General features: G+C 45.6%; 1 protein-coding gene across 1 annotated transcript in view; it reads left to right on the top strand.

The window, feature by feature from the left end:
* Nucleotides 1-8: 8 nt before the first annotated feature.
* LOC107297677 (transmembrane protein 62) overlaps nt 9-2,424 on the top strand; it is a 22,884-nt gene continuing 20,468 nt past the window's right edge. Inside the window, exons 1-2 of the mRNA XM_029286365.1 lie at nt 9-110; nt 768-879. The gene's annotated coding sequence lies outside the window, so the exon portion shown is untranslated. The remainder of the gene's footprint in view (nt 111-767; nt 880-2,424) is intronic.

The raw sequence follows: 2,424 nt of genomic DNA, 5'->3' as shown, positions 1-2,424 counted from the left end.
TGGATCGATACGGTTTTGCGGGGCCACAGCAACCCCGGCTCCCAGCTCGCTCCTTCGCTTCCGAGCCGGCGCCCGGGGCGGAAGCCAACAACCTTTTCTGGGTGGTTCAGGCAAGTGGCTGCGGGCGGCACGGCGTGCAAGCTGCCGGCGTTGGTTTCTCTTCAATTGCTCAGACCCGTTAGAAGATGCTGCATTTTTGGTAGAGAATCATACGTGGTTCACCAAAATTACGTTCGAGTTTCAGGATACTGGTTTTCTTCTCCCCCCAGATTCAGAAGAGTAGAGGACAAAATGGTAAAAGGAGAGACTGATCGGAGACACTATTGAGGAGTGATGAAAGAGGAGGAAATGATTAGTTCCAATCAACAGTCACTTTTCCAACTTGCTGGATTAGGATAACTTGAATCAGTTGTTCACGAACCGTAGTCGGATACAAAAGTTCATTATACTGTTGAATCCTGTTTGGTGATACTGTGCATTCGTATCTTTTTGGGGAGGGCGGGGGAAAACCCTATAAAATGAACCGCTGATCTGTTCTGCTTTACACTACATGAATTTTAAAGGTGTGTTTCATTGTATGCATGGGAAACTATGAGTCATCTAAAAGGGCTAGTTGTGAAATTAAACTATTATTGTTTTGGAATCAAGATTTTTTTCAGTTAACACTTTTTTTGTAGATCTTTCTGGTACACAACTGTTTTTGTGAAGAGTTACTAGATGTCTAATTTCTTTTTTTTTTTAACGTCAGCCTGTTATTGTTATTGTAGGTAACAGATCTGCATATCAGTAAGTTTGTGAGTCCCAGTAGAACTTCTGATTTTGAGAAGTTCTGTAAGGAAACAATTCCCATAATTCAACCTGCTCTTACTTTAGTGACAGGTGAGATTTTTTTTTGTTTCATCATTTTTATATATTACACCCTAAATTCTTTGGGGAATATGCTGAGCTGCTGGTTACTTATTTGGTAGGACTGCCTTAAAAAAAACAAGCTGGGCCACTGAAAGGTTATTACATAAGTTCTAAGCATTAGAGGGAATCCCCAAAAACTTGAAATACCAGAAACAGTTCCTCCTCCACTTTCTGCCACTTTGGCAACTGCGTATTTAAAAAGAATTTAAAATTAAAGGACTTTATTCAAGTCAGTTTGGGATAGGAGCTGATTAACAAGCTAAACTGTNACTGTGGCAAGAAAAGGTTGTAAAATGAGGCAAAACTCACTTAACAACTGTTGCACTCAGCAATAGAAATTTTGGGCTCAGTTGTGGTCATAAGTCAAGGACTACCTGTATTACAGTTGGTCTCTTTCCTATTTGGATTTTTAATGTAGTTATGGGGAAACAGTACTTTAAACCTTCCAGTGCTCAGTATCTCAGGCTTGGTGCTTTCTCCCAAGCTATTTAATATCTATATTGAGCCTGATGGATAAGTTGTCAGGAGTACAGGTACAGGGCACACTCAGATTCAGGTGAAATTACATGACACAGGAAATACAAAGCCTCAAACAGGAACAGGAAACAACTTCCAAAGCCCAAGAAGTTATAAAAGCCCACCACTCCCAGCAACATGTGGTCAGCTTTCCCATAGCTATATTTCTGTCTGGCTCTACGGAGGATGCTATTTCTTCCGTTCTCCATCTGAGCTTGAAGCTCTTAGAGGAAAGAAATGTTGTTTGTCGACTTCAGCTTGGCGTTTAACACAATCATTCCCCAGCATCTAGTAGACAAACTGGGCCTTTTAGGCTTAAACACTCCTTAGTGCAACTGGATTCTTGATTTTCTTACCAACAGGTTCCAATATGGGCGAGTTGGAACAAATACTTCCAATATCATTTTCTTGAGCACAGGTTCTCCCCAGGGCTGCATCCAAGTCCGCTGCTGTTCACCCTGTGAACAGGCAATTGCCATTTTCTGGTCAAAATCTCACGCCAAAGGTGAGGAACAACTTTTCGCAAGAGAACCACCTAAATCCATTAACTATTTCTTGCTGGGATCAGCCTGGGATTCCCAGGCGATCTTAATCCAGCCAGCTGTGCTAGCAGATCATCCATCCTTGCCATCCCGCTGCGGGACGGGGAGGGGGAAGGGGCAGGGAAACGTCGCGGGGAGATTCTCCGTCCTCCAATAGAAACCCGAGAGGGGCGGGCTAATACAAGCTGAGTGGCGTAGGACCCCGCAGAGCCGGCAGCCGGGGGCGGAAGTGGGTGGCTGTGGCCGGTGGCCGGTTGAAGACCGGGACCGTTGATTCACGCTTGGGAGTGGATGCGGAAGAGCCCGACGAAAATGCTGCGATTGGTGGCTGGGCTGATGGCGGTGGCGGTGGTTACGGTGACAGTGTTGATGGATCGATACGGTTTTGCGGGGCCACAGCAACCCCGGCTCCCAGCTCGCTCCTTCGCTTCCGAGCCGGCGCCCGGGGCGGAAGCCA

Source organism: Protobothrops mucrosquamatus, unplaced genomic scaffold (assembly GCF_001527695.2).
Source record: "Protobothrops mucrosquamatus isolate PMUCROS unplaced genomic scaffold, P.Mucros_1.0 scaffold3455, whole genome shotgun sequence".
NCBI lineage: Eukaryota > Metazoa > Chordata > Lepidosauria > Squamata > Viperidae > Protobothrops > Protobothrops mucrosquamatus.
The sequence above is the reverse complement of the archived record's forward strand: the minus strand, read 5'-3'. Positions and strand labels throughout refer to the sequence as shown.